We start from the raw sequence: 13,552 nt of genomic DNA on the forward strand, positions 1-13,552 counted from the left end.
TGTGGAGTGCGGCTCTGCGGGTGGAGGTCGGTGCTGGAGGCTCCATTATTCTCTATGTGGAGTGTGGCTCTGCGGGTGGAGGTCGGTGCTGGAGGCTCCATTATTCTCTATGTGGAGTGTGGCTCTGCGGGTGGAGGTCGGTGCTGGAGGCTTCATTATTCTCTATGTGGAGTGCGGCTCTGCGGGTGGAGGTCGGTGCTGGAGGCCCCATTATTCTCTATGTGGAGTGTGGCTCTGCGGGTGGAGGTCGGTGCTGGAGGCTCCATTATTCTCTATGTGGAGTGTGGCTCTGTGGGTGGAGGTCGGTGCTGGAGGCTTCATTATTCTCTATGTGGAGTGTGGCTCTGCGGGTGGAGGTCGGTGCTGGAGGCTCCATTATTCTCTATGTGGAGTGTGGCTCTGTGGGTGGAGGTCGGTGCTGGAGGCTCCATTATTCTCTATGTGGAGTGTGGCTCTGCGGGTGGAGGTCGGTGCTGGAGGCTTCATTATTCTCTATGTGGAGTGCGGCTCTGCGGGTGGAGGTCGGTGCTGGAGGCCCCATTATTCTCTATGTGGAGTGTGGCTCTGCGGGTGGAGGTCGGTGCTGGAGGCCCCATTATTCTCTATGTGGAGTGCGGCTCTGCGGGTGGAGGTCGGTGCTGGAGGCCCCATTATTCTCTATGTGGAGTGTGGCTCTGCGGGTGGAGGTCGGTGCTGGAGGCCCCATTATTCTCTATGTGGAGTGTGGCTCTGCGGGTGGAGGTCGGTGCTGGAGGCTCCATTATTCTCTATGTGGAGTGCGGCTCTGCGGGTGGAGGTCGGTGCTGGAGGCTCCATTATTCTCTATGTGGAGTGCGGCTCTGCGGGTGGAGGTCGGTGCTGGAGGCTCCATTATTCTCTATGTGGAGTGTGGCTCTACGATTCGTGACCCCGTCACGTGACGAGGGGGGCCCACAGAGTGTGAACTGCCCCGGGCCCTGGCTACCCTTAATCTACCCCTGGTCACAGGACGGAGCGTTATATCGTCACATTGCAGCTCGCTGTGTTGCCCTCTGGAGCATCTTGTAGAGAGGAGCTGCCGCCTCTGCCTGAGAAAAGTGCAGAGCATTAACCCTCCGCGCCCCGCCGCCCCCTGCAGAGCATTAACCCTCCGCGCTCAGCCTGCGCTGGCCCCGCCTCCTGCTGCATACATTAGGTGACGTCACGGCCGGCCCCGCCCCCGCCCGTGCTCAGTGCTCCCGGAGCTCCATGCTGCGCGGACCCTGCGCCCCCCGCTCCCGGCTGCGCCCCCCGCGGACTCCTCCGGACCCCCAGACCGATGCCCGGCGCAGCCCCCCGGCCTGTGAGCGCAGTGAGTACCCCGCTGTGGTTCCTGCACTCTTCGCCCGATGCAGCTCATCTCCTGCGGGAGAGAATTCAGCCCAAAGTCCGGGCTGCCCCGGCTGTGCCCCTCACCCCCGGGGTCTCTGCCCTGTGCCCCCCGGCACCACCAGCCCCGTCCTCCGCCCCGTCCTCCGCCGTCTCCTCGGGAAGTTCCACTCACATTTGGGGTCACAGAACAAAGCCCCGTGCGGGTGAGGGGTGAATGCCCAGCGCAGGGGGGGCGCTCCGGACACAGCGGGAGGATGGGGGGCTCCTCTCCGCAGGACACCGGACAGCCCCCGGCTCTTACCCCACGGCGCTGGGTCGGGGTCGCTGCCCGGGGTCCCGCGCTCTGGCGCTTTATTTCACATGGTAATTGGTGTCTTTGTGGCGGGGGGTTGTGTCATTAACCTGCACATCACGTCTCCCAGAACCTCAGAAGGGAGAACGGAGGAGACTGGACAAAAAGCCTGCACCCCCTGTGTGTCCCCCCCGTCCCCCTCTGTGAGCGAACCCACAGACCCGTCCCCGAGTGCCCCCGCTCCCTGCATGTACCCCATAGACCCCCTCCCCGAGTGCACCCGCTCCTTGTATATATCCCCTGACCTCCTCCTTGTCTGGACCCCGCAGACTCCGGACCCCACACACCCCCTCCCCTTGTGCACCCGCTCCCTGTGCACCCCCTGACCTCCTCCCCTTGTGTACCCGCTACTTGTATATATCCCCTGACCTCCTCCTTTTCCAGACCCCGCAGACCCGCTCCCTGTATGTACCCCCTTGCCCCCTCCTCTTGTGACCCGCTCCCTGTATGTACCCCCTTGCCCCCTCCCCTTGTGACCCGCTCCCTGTATGTACCCCCTTGCCCCCTCCCCTTGTGACCCGCTCCCTGTATGTACCCCCTTGCCCCCTCCCCTTGTGACCCGCTCCCTGTATGTACCCCCTTGCCCCCTCCCCTCTCCCCTTGTGCTCCTGCTCCCTGTATGTACCCCCTGGCCCCCTCCCCTTGTGCTCCTGCTCCCTGTGTACCCCTGGCCCCCTCCCCTTGTGCCCCTGCTCCCTGTGTGTACCCCTGGCCCCCTCCCCTTGCCCCCTCCCCTTGTGACCCGCTCCCTGTATGTACCCCCTTGCCCCCTCCCCTCTCCCCTTGTGCTCCTGCTCCCTGTATGTACCCCCTTGCCCCCTCCCCTTGTGCTCCTGCTCCCTGTGTACCCCTGGCCCCCTCCCCTTGTGCCCCTGCTCCCTGTGTGTACCCCTGCCCCCTCCCCTTGTGACCCGCTCCCTGTATGTACCCCCTTGCCCCCTCCCCTCTCCCCTTGTGCTCCTGCTCCCTGTATGTACCCCCTTGCCCCCTCCCCTTGTGCTCCTGCTCCCTGTGTACCCCTGGCCCCCTCCCCTTGTGCCCCTGCTCCCTGTGTGTACCCCTGGCCCCCTCCCCTTGTGACCCGCTCCCTGTATGTACCCCCTTGCCCCCTCCCCTTGTGCCCCCGCTCCCTGTGTGTACCCCTGGCCCCCTCCCCTTGTGCCCCCGCTCCCTGTGTGTACCCCTGGCCCCCTCCCCTTGTGCCCCCGCTCCCTGTATGTGCCCCCTCCCCTTGTGCCCCCGCTCCCTGTATGTACCCCTGGCCCCCTCCCCTTGTGCCCCTGCTCCCTGTGTGTACCCCCTTGCCCACTCACCTTGTGACCCGCTCCCTGTATGTACCCCCTTGCCCCCTCCCCTTGTGCCCCCGCTCCCTGTGTGTACCCCTGGCCCCCTCCCCTTGTGCACCCGCTCCCTGTGTGTACTCCTTGCCCCCTCACCTTGTGACCCGCTCCCTGTATGTACCCCCTTGCCCGCTCCCTGTGTGTACCCCTGGCCCCCTCCCCTTGTGCCCCCGCTCCCTGTGTGTACCCCTTGCACCCTCATCGTGTCTCCTCCAATCCTTCCACAAATCTCAGGACACGACTGAATCAGCTTTAACGGTAACAGAAAGTTTCTCGGTTTCCTCCGGAGTTTGTGACTTGACGCCTCGTCCTGGACTGAGGAGCTGACACTCTAATATTAGGGGAGGACGCTCTCGCCCCATCCTGGAATAGTTGCACATGACAATCTGCGGTTTGTTATTTGAGCGCTGAGAAGAATGGGTTAATTGGCTCCTGATGCCACAACAAAATTCACAACCCCTCACCCTTTTCGGCTGCTTCCATTCTTGGGGTTGCCCGGCCAGCACCCCGCACCTCAGGGAGCTGAGGTTAACCCCTGTGTGCCCGGACCAGGTGAAGGCTGATTGGCTTCAGGCTTGATGAGTGGCAGTGCTGCTGATGGGGGTCTTCTTGGGGCTTTGGGGGTCCAATCTTCTGCTTTGGGCATGTGTGTATCCTGTCTGTACACTGGATCGGCTCATGTTCTTCATTACACGGCGGCTGTCTGCGTTCTCTGCGCATTTCTATACGTTGTGTCTCGTCCAGCTGATGGTTTCTACACACAGAATTCTCCTCCAGCCTCGTCCACTGATGCCACAATGTCTGAAGGAGCTCCGGAATCTGCAGAGAGCAGCAGCAGCAGGCCCTGGATGAGCAGTCCGCCAGATGCTGCACTGGTCTGGGGGACGTGGGGTTCATGCTGGCGGGCTTCTCAGCACCTCTGATCAGCTTTCTGGTAGATGAGATCTGTGGCCGTTTACAGACCATGTAAAATTATGTAGGGCTGGAAAAAATTGGACCCAAATCTGCTGAATTGTCATTTTTAGATCCGGGGCTTCCTGTGTGAGGACCGGAATAAATACGGGGTGCAGGGATGTCGCCCCTTCTCTGTTCTGCAGATCGGCTTTATTAAGTGCTGATGATGAGATATTTAGATTCTCTCGTCCGGTGTTATACTTATGGTTGTATTGCCTGGTGTCACCTATCCCGACGTTGGGGACGGGTCGCGTACCTGCCGCCGTTGGGGACGGGTCGCGTACCTGCCGCCGTTGGGGACGGGTCGCGTACCTGCCGCCGTTGGGGACGTGCCAGGTACCTGTGATGCCAGTCTGCCCTGTACCAATGTGACGGTGGCGCCCTGTGCCCGGCGATGGCAGTTTGCGCTGTGCCTTGTATTGCCAGTCTCGGACTCTGCGTCCTGTTGGACCTGGGGATGGGGGTATTGACCGTTGCATTGTGCTGCTGCTTTTCTCATTGCTCTACGTTCTGTAATGGGCTTTGTGCTTGCCGGTGGCTGGTGTGGTTTTCATTGGGGGGCACTGATGTGTAAACATTGCTTGTGTGTGGCATTGGGCAGGGAGTGGAGGGCTGTGCACTGGGAGGAGGTGAGGGCAGACCCCTAACCCCAGGTGGGTGTCATTGCCTTTGTTCCTGGCAGTGCAGGAGAGAGGCTGGAGATTGACAGCAGTGGCCGGGCTGACCTCAGTCACACTATGGGGGCTGGGGGAAGCAGTGGTCTCCGTGTAGATCTGGCTGAACTCAGGTGGTCCCATCAATAGCTGTGCCCACCTGGGAGAGGGGTTTGTCATCCAGTGCAGCCTCTTGTATGCTGGAGCCGTCTGTCACCCGGCACAAGGCTGAGCCCCCAATACCGGGGATGTGGAGGGGGCTCTGCTGCCGATGGTTACACGGTGGGATCAGTCCACATTGTGTGAGCATTCAGCAGTGGATACTGTGACATCCTGTAGGACTTCATGTCACCAGCATATACCATAGCTCTTCCCCTTATCTATCCCAGGAGTGAAATTCTGCAAACTCCATTCCCCTGCAAAAATGTGATGTGACTGGGTTTAGATTGTCAGCTCGTCCGTCGTGTCGTTGTCTGCAGGTTATAATGCACATTGCTCCTCGTTGTACAGCGCTGCGGTATACGCCGGTGCTGTGAGGATGAGAGCTCTCCGCTGTAAAGAGGCTTTGTCTGAACAGTTGATTGTGAGCCTTGTGGTTCAGCTGGACACCAATAGGGGGCAGCACCAGTCAGTGCTGAGGAGAAGGTGGTGCTGACAGAGCGGCCTGACATGTGAGGGGATGATATAAGCTGCCAGAACCTGCTGGGACTTGAAGTTCCACTGACTGTTTCCACTGTTAGGATCATGAGATGTCGAGACCATAATGTACAGTAATGATCAGAGCGGATCCCGAAATCCACGATAACCAGAAACCGGAGAAATATCAGATAAGACGAGGATCTGATTGATGCCGCGTGGTTAATATTGTCTGCACTGGGTAGAAAGGCACAAACCCTCAGCTGTGACAAGTGCAACGTCATAACTGAGAGCAGCAGAAAGGTGAAAATTACAATGTACAGATACAAAACTTATGTCTGTGGACTCCAGCTACTGATGTACTGTGACTGCAGCTCTGGAGGTGACCGGAGGATAAGACACGATGTAACAGCAGAATAGTGACTGCAGCTCTGGAGGTCACTGGAGGATAAGGGTGTGTGCACACCAGGGCTGTGGAGTCTGAGTCTGTGCTCATTTTGGTGGAGTCGGTATAAAATGGACCGACTCCGACTCCTAAAATATATAATAAATTGGGTACAGTAGTTCAATGCAGAATGTGCTGAATATTTTTTTCATAGGAATTTGGGAAAGTTATGAAATGTCCTATAAATGACTGTTCTATTCCTGATCTAAGGCTACATTCACACACAGCGTTTTTCCTGCGTTTTTTGAGGATACGTTTTTCAGTTGCAAAAGCAGCAGATCAGCTTTTAAAAAAACCGCATCACCTGAAAGGTTTTTGAGCTCATAGATAATGTTTTCAATAGCAAAAGCAGATTAGAAATCTGCTCTATCTATATATCCATTTATCCATATCTGTCTATCCATATCATATCTGCACCAAAAAGAAGGAAAGCCGGATAGCACAGAGACTAACACTCCTATTATTTAGCACCAGTCAGGTACACCTCATAGCTGCCCAAAAGGACGCCCAGGACAGGCATTGCTCGTCTTCAGTAACATCAACATCAACTGATAGTTGGAATAAATAGACTGCATTCATCACCACATCTTCTTAAGGTGCAGGCTTTATTTTCAAGTGTAGGGGTGTGCAGTATGAGGTTCTGCAGCAGCTGAGGTGTGCAGTATGAGGTTCTGCCCCCCCCCAGGTTTGATCCTGGCTACGCCCATAGTGTGAATGTAGCCTGAGGATCTAGGCTTTGTCTTAGCCGAGATAAGTCATAGTGTGTGTGTATATTTATTATCAAGAAAAAAGGGCAGCACTACCAAAATAATACAACAGGTGCAAAACCTATTCAGCAGTGTCCAAACAGCCAAAATGACAAAAGGAAAAAAAATAGGCAGCACTCAAATTAAATGTGAAAAAAGTGGATACTTTACTGATCCTCAGATGGCAACGTTTCAACGGTGACCCGTCTGTCAAGCCAAAGACGGGTCACCGTTGCAACGTTGCTATCAGAGTGTGTGTGTGTGTATATATATATATCACAGACCAAAAGTTTGGACACACCTTCTCAATCAAAGTGTTTTCTTTATTTTCATGACTATGAAAATTGTAGATTCACTCTGAAGGCATCAAAACTATGAATTACCACATGTGGAATTATATAATTAACAAAAGTGTGAAACAACTGAAAATACTGTATGTCTTATATTCTAGGTTCTTCAAAGTAGCCACATTTTGCTTTGATTTCTGCTCTGCGCACACTTGGCATTCTCTTGATGAGCTTCAAGAGGTAGTCACCGGAAATGGCTTTCACTTCACAGGTGTGCCCTGTCAGGTTTAATAAGTGGGATTTCTTGCCTTATAAATGGGGTTGGGACCACCAGTTGTGTTGTGCAGAAGTCTGGTGGATACACAGCTGATAGTCCTACTGAATAGACTGTTAGAATTTGTATTATGGCAAGAAAAAAGCAGCTAAGTAAAGAAAAACGAGTGGCCATCATTACTTTAAGAAATGAAGGTCAGTCAGTCCGAAAAATTGGGAAAACCTTGAAAGTGTCCCCAAGTGCAGTGGCAAAAACCATCAAGCGCTACAAAGAAACTGGCTCACATGAGACCGCCCCAGGAAAGGAAGACCAAGAGTCACCTCTGCTGCGGAGGATAAGTTCATCCGAGTCACCAGCCTCAGAAATCGCAGGTTAACAGCAGCTTAGATTAGAGACCAGGTCAATGCCACACAGAGTTCTAGCAGCAGACACATCTCTACAACAACTGTGAAGAGGAGACTGTGCAGCAGGCCTTCATGGTAAAATAGCTGCTAGGAAACCACTGCTAAGGACAGGCAACAAGCAGAAGAGACTTGTTTGGGCTAATGAAGACAAGGAATGGACTTTAGACCAGTGGAAATCTGTGCTTTGGTCTGATGAGTCCAAATTTGAGATCTTTGGTTCCAACCACCGTGTCTTTGTGCGACGCAGAAAAGGTGAACGGATGGACTCTACATGCCTGGTTCCCACCGTGAAGCATGGAGGAGGAGGTGTGATGGTGGGGGGGGGCTTTGCTGGTGACACTGTTGGGGATTTATTCAAAATTGAAGGCATACTGAACCAGCATGGCTACCACAGCGTCTTGCAGCGGCATGCTATTCCATCCGGTTTGTGTTTAGTTGGACCATCATTTATTTTTCAACAGGACAATGACCCCAAACACCTCCAGGCTGTGTAAGGGCTATGTGACCAAGAAGGAGAGTGATGGGGTGCTACGCCAGATGACCTGGCCTCCACAGTCACCAGACCTGAACCCAATCGAGATGGTTTGGGATGAGCTGGACCGCAGAGTGAAGGCAAAAGGGCCAACAAGTGCTAAGCATCTCTGGGAACTCCTTCAAGACTGTTGGAAGACCATTTCTGGTGACTACCTCTTGAAGCTCATCAAGAGAATTACAAGAGTGTGCAAAGCAGTAATCAAAGCAAAAGGTGGCTACTTTGAAGAACCTAGAATATAAGACATATTTTCAGTTGTTTCACACTTTAATTATATAATTCCACATGTGATAATTCATAGTTTTGATGCCTTTAGAATGAATCTACAATTTTCATAGTCATGAAAATAAAGAAATCTCTTTGAATGAGAAGGTGTGTCCAAACTTTGGTCTGTACCGTATACATGTATACAGTGTATTACATATTTACAATTTATTACAGTTTTTTGTGGTCTAAAGTTGTATTCCAATAAATAGATATTATGTTCTATCTAAATATCTTGATTATTGGATCATAGAAATGATTAAATGTCTGATGTTCACATTGTACTACAATAAATGTTTCACTTAAATATAAGCAATATATGTGGGAGTCGGAGTCGTGGAGTCGGTGTAAGGGAAATTGAGGAGTCGGAGTCGCAGGTTTGGCTTACCGACTCCACAGCCCTGGTGCACACGCTGCGGATCTGCAGCACTTCCTGCTGTGTTGTACAGCACCATAATATCCTATGGGAAATGGAGACCGCTGTGCAGACGGTGCGGATTTTTCTGCTTGGATTTGCTGCGATTTCTAATCCGCAGAAAGAATTGACATGTCAATTCTGTCTGCGGATTCCGCTGCGGTTTACCATCTCCTCCATTGTAGAGGTGATAAACCGCAGGGCAAAACCGCAGCCTAATCCGCAGATAAACCGCAGATCTTTTGACCTGCAGATTTTGCAAAATCCGCGCGGATGAATCCGCAGTGTGTGCACACACCCTAAGACACGATGTAACAGCAGAATATTGACTGCAGCTCTGGAGGTGACTGGAGTATAGAGTATATGATGGCAGTTCGGGTACGTTATGGATCTTTGTGCAGGGGGTGTTCTGTGAGTGGAGCGGAGGTCGCTGTGTAGATCTGGCTGCACTCAGGTCGTCCCATCAATAGCTGTGCCCACCTGGGAGAGGGATTTGTCATCCTTTATACTGGAGCCGTCTCTCACCCGGGAAAAGGCTGAGCCCCCAATACTGAGGATGTGGAGGGGGCTCTGCTGCCGATGGTTACACTGTGTGGGATCCACATTATGTGAACATACAGCAGTGGATACTGTGAAAATCTTGTAGGACTTCATGTCGCCAGCATATACCATAGCTCTTCCTCTTATCTATCCCAGGAGTGAAATTCTACAAACTCCATTCCCCTGCAAAGATGTGATGTGACTGGGGTTTAGATTGTATTTATAATGCATATTTCACCGGCATATTCCACTGTGCTGTACAATGAGGAGATATGTGCCTCCTCAGTCCTCGCGGTCCCCCTGGTTTCGGCCCCCTCAGTCCTCCTCGCGGTCCCCCTGGTTTCGGCCCCCTCAGTCCTCCTCGCGGTCCCCCTGGTTTCGGCCCCCTCAGTCCTCCTCGCGGTCCCCCTGGTTTCGGCCCCCTCAGTCCTCCTCGCGGTCCCCCTGGTTTCGGCCCCCTCAGTCCTCCTCGCGGTCCCCCTGGTTTCGGCCCCCTCAGTCCTCCTCGCGGTCCCCCTGGTTTCGGCCCCCTCAGTCCTCCTCGCGGTCCCCCTGGTTTCGGCCCCCTCAGTCCTCCTCGCGGTCCCCCTGGTTTCGGCCCCCTCAGCCCTCCTCGCGGTCCCCCTGGTTTCGGCCCCCTCAGCCCTCCTCGCGGTCCCCCTGGTTTCGGCCCCCTCAGCCCTCCTCGCGGTCCCCCTGGTTTCGGCCCCCTCAGTCCTCCTCGCGGTCCCCCTGGTTTCGGCCCCCTCAGTCCTCCTCGCGGTCCCCCTGGTTTCGGCCCCCTCAGTCCTCCTCGCGGTCCCCCTGGTTTCGGCCCCCTCAGCCCTCCTCGCGGTCCCCCTGGTTTCGGCCCCCTCAGCCCTCCTCGCGGTCCCCCTGGTTTCGGCCCCCTCAGCCCTCCTCGCGGTCCCCCTGGTTTCGGCCCCCTCAGCCCTCCTCGCGGTCCCTGACGTTTCTCCTCGCATTGTTCTTGCGGTCGCGGCCTCTTGTGTTGCTGTGATTTATGATAATGGACGGAAAGCAGAACATGGAGATTTCACAGGGAATTGAGCGACCAGCCGCCGGCGTGAGCGGCTCATTCAGATGCGCTGAGGATCCGCCGCTCCCGGTAATTGCCGCCTTCTCTCCAGGTGGATAATTAAAACTCTCAAGTCTGTTTTGTTCTTAGAGATGAGAAATCGCAGCAAAAAGAGGCTCAAATATAACTTGTAGGAATCACGGCGGCACCGCGGAGGCCGTGCATATCCCGTCTGCGGGGCGCGGAGGCCGTGCATATCCCGTCTGCGGGGCGCGGGGGCCGTGCATATCCCGTCTGCGGGGCGCGGGGGCCGTGCATATCCCGTCTGCGGGGCGCGGGGGCCGTGCATATCCCGTCTGCGGGGCGCGGAGGCCGTGCATATCCCGTCTGCGGGGCGCGGAGGCCGTGCATATCCCGTCTGCGGGGCGCGGAGGCCGTGCATATCCCGTCTGCGGGGCGCGGAGGCCGTGCATATCCCGTCTGCGGGGCGCGGAGGCCGTGCATATCCCGTCTGCGGGGCGCGGAGGCCGTGCATATCCCGTCTGCGGGGCGCGGAGGCCGTGCATATCCCGTCTGCGGGGCGCGGGGGCCGTGCATATCCCGTCTGCGGGGCGCGGGGGCCGTGCATATCCCGTCTGCGGGGCGCGGGGGCCGTGCATATCCCGTCTGCGGGGCGCGGGGGCCGTGCATATCCCGTCTGCGGGGCGCGGGGGCCGTGCATATCCCGTCTGCGGGGCGCGGGGGCCGTGCATATCCCGTCTGCGGGGCGCGGAGGCCGTGCATATCCCGTCTGCGGGGCGCGGAGGCCGTGCATATCCCGTCTGCGGGGCGCGGAGGCCGTGCATATCCCGTCTGCGGGGCGCGGAGGCCGTGCATATCCCGTCTGCGGGGCGCGGAGGCCGTGCATATCCCGTCTGCGGCGAGCGGAGGTCGTGCATATCCCGTCTGCGGCGAGCGGACGCCGTGTCACTGTATACGGAAAGTATTCACACCCCTTTACATTTTTCACTGTTTCATTGCAGCCATTTGGTAAATTCAGAAAAGTTCATTTTCCTCATTACTGTCCACTCTGCACCCCATCTTCACTGGAAAAAACAGAAATGTAGAAATTCTTGCCAGTTTGTTAAAAAAAGAAAAACTGAAATCTCACATGGTCATAAGTATTCAGACCCTTCGTTCATTATTGAGTAGACGCACCTTTTGAGCTAGTACAGCCATGAGTCTTCTTGGGAATGAGGCCACAAGGTTTTCACCCCTGGATTTGGGGATCCTCGGCCATTCTTCCTTGCAGATCCTCTCCAGTTCCGTCAGGTTGGATGGTGAGTGTTGGTGGACAGCCATCTTCAGGTCTCTCCAGAGATGCTCTGTTGGGTTTAGGTCAGGGCTCTGGCTGGGCCAATCAAGAATGGTCACAGAGTTGTTCTGAAGCCACTCCTTTGTTATTTTAGCTGTGTGCTTAGGGTCACTGTCTTGTTGGAAGGTGAACCTTCAGCCAAGTCTGAGGTCCAGAGCACTGTGGAAGAGGTTTTCATCCAGGATATCTCTGTACTTGGCCACATTCATGTTTCCTTCAATGGCAACCAGTCGTCCTGTCCCTGCAGCCGAAAAACACCCCCATAGCATGATGCTGCCACCACCATGTTTCACTGTTGGGATTGTATTGGGCAGGTAATGAGCAGTGCCTGGTATTCTCCACACATACCGCTTAGAATTTTCACTAAAAAGTTCTATCGTCGTCTCATCAGACCAGAGAATCTTATCTCTCATAGTCTGGGAGCCCTTCATATGTTTTTTTTTTGCAAACTCTATGCAGGCTTTCATATGTCTGGCACTGAGGAGAGGCTTTCCCCGGGCCACTCTGCCATCAAGGCCCAACTGGTGGAGGGCTGCAGTGATAGTTGACTTTGTGGAACTTTCTCCTATCTCCATACTGCATCTGTGGAACTCAGTCACAGGGATCTTGGGGTTCTTCTTTACGTCTCTCACCAAGGCTCTTCTCCCACGATTGCTCAGTTTGGATGGACGGCCAGGTCTAGGAAGACTTCTGGTGGTCCCAAACTTATTCCATTTAAGGATTATGGAGGCCACTGTGCTCTTAGGAACCTTGAGTACTGCAGAAATTCTTTTGTAACCTTGGCCAGATCTGTGCCTTGCCACAATTCTGTCTCTGAGCTCCTTGGCCGGTTCCTTTGGCCTCATGATTTTCATTTGGTCTGACATGCACTGTGAGCTGTGAGGTCTTATATAGACAGGTGTGCGCCTTTACAAATCAAGTCCTATCAGTGTAATTACACACAGCTGGGCTCCAATGAAGGAGTAGAACCATCTCAAAGAAGATCACAAGGAAATGGACAGCATGTGACTTGCATATGAGTGTCTGAGCAAAAGGGGCTGAATACTTATGACCATGGGAGATTTCAGTTTTTTCTTTAATAAATTTGTAAAAATTTCTACATTTGTTTTTTTTTTTTTTTTTTTCAATCAAGATGGGGTGCAGAGTGCACATTAATGAGAAAAAAAAGCAAGTTTTCTGAATTTACCAAATGGCTCCAATGAAACAGAGTGAAAAATTTACAGGGGTCTGAATACTTTCCGTACCCAATGTATATCTCGTCTACAGAGTCAACACCGTATATATCTTGTATACCAGGGGTAATGAACCTTTTTTTTGCCAGGGATCATTGGATATTTCTTCATCCTTCGGGAGCCGTACAAAATTATCAACTTGACAATGATCCCGCAATATGTGGTGAAACAATGAATTTCCTCCCCTCAATGTGACGATGGAGCGGCTTGATTGGTGCCGTGTGATGATAGGCAGAATTGATGATGCTGCTTTTCCAGACTTACGTCGGTCTGGAGCACAGGCAACGTTTTGTGTTGACTTTTTAAAGAACTCGCAGCAGTAAGTCGTACTGATGACTGATGTATATTACGCTGCACATGTCCTCAGAGGGATACATCATCACTGTGCACTTATCAAGCAGTAGGACGTCTGCTGTGTACACATCACTTAAGTGACATGGTGACCACCGTATATATCTCGCATAGGATACATGAGACTGCTGTATATACATCACATAGGAGACAGGCTGCTGTATATACATCACATAGGAGACCGCCGTATATATCTCGCATAGGATACATGAGACTGCTTTATATACATAACAGAGGAGACACTGAGACTGCTGTCTATATGTCACATAGGGGACACAGACTGCTGTATATTCATCACATAGGATCCATTATTTATTCTAGCACCATTTATTCCATGGCGCTTTACACGTGAAAAGGGTATACATTATAGAAACTAAGGAGAATCATTTTAAACAATACAAGTCA

At 53.8% G+C, this 13,552-nt stretch overlaps 1 protein-coding gene across 4 annotated transcripts in view; it reads left to right on the forward strand.

The window, feature by feature from the left end:
* Positions 1 to 1,178: 1,178 nt before the first annotated feature.
* SEMA5B (semaphorin 5B) overlaps positions 1,179 to 13,552 on the forward strand; it is a 241,460-nt gene continuing 229,086 nt past the window's right edge. For 2 of the 4 annotated variants that reach the window (XM_073545278.1, XM_073545282.1), the window contains exon 1: positions 1,179 to 1,330. The gene's annotated coding sequence lies outside the window, so the exon portion shown is untranslated. The remainder of the gene's footprint in view (positions 1,331 to 13,552) is intronic. The other 2 variants (XM_073545279.1, XM_073545280.1) reach the window with 1 other exon arrangement.

This window comes from Dendrobates tinctorius, unplaced genomic scaffold (genome assembly GCF_039654945.1).
Source record: "Dendrobates tinctorius isolate UK_male_01 unplaced genomic scaffold, ASM3965494v1 ptg000143l, whole genome shotgun sequence".
Classification (NCBI taxonomy): domain Eukaryota; kingdom Metazoa; phylum Chordata; class Amphibia; order Anura; family Dendrobatidae; genus Dendrobates; species Dendrobates tinctorius.